The following is a 376-nucleotide window of genomic DNA, read 5'->3' as shown; positions in this document are numbered from 1 at the left end:
CTGTCAGACAAGACAGAGGGTTTAAAATCATCTGTCAAAAAAGACAAAGGTTCAAAATCAGCTGTCAGACAAGACAGAGGGTTCAAAATCACCAGTCAGACAAGATGGTGTTCAAAAGCAGCTTTCAGACAAGACAAAGGGTCTAAAATCAGTTTTCAGACAAGACAAGGGGTTCAAAATAACCTGTCAGACAAGAAAAGGGTTCAAAATGAGCAGTCAGACAAGACAAAGGGTACAAAATCAGCTGTTAGACACAAAGGGTTCAACATCACTTGTCAGACAAGACGTCAGACAAGACAGAGGGTTCAAAATTAGCGGTCAGACAAGACAGGGTTTAAAATCAGCTGTCAGACACAAAGGGTTCAACATCACTTGT

The 376-nt window shown here is 41.0% G+C and overlaps 1 protein-coding gene across 1 annotated transcript in view; it reads right to left on the bottom strand.

Annotated features, from left to right (window-relative positions):
• Nucleotides 1–376, bottom strand: part of LOC119409596 (phosphatidylinositol 4-kinase beta-like) — a 2,710-nt gene that overhangs the window by 1,296 nt on the left and 1,038 nt on the right. The gene's annotated exons all lie outside the window — the stretch shown is intronic.

The sequence above is a fragment of the Nematolebias whitei genome, chromosome 5, assembly GCF_014905685.2.
Source record: "Nematolebias whitei isolate Nwh7 chromosome 5, NemWhi1, whole genome shotgun sequence".
Lineage (NCBI taxonomy): Eukaryota > Metazoa > Chordata > Actinopteri > Cyprinodontiformes > Rivulidae > Nematolebias > Nematolebias whitei.
This window is presented reverse-complemented; position numbering and strand designations above follow the sequence as displayed.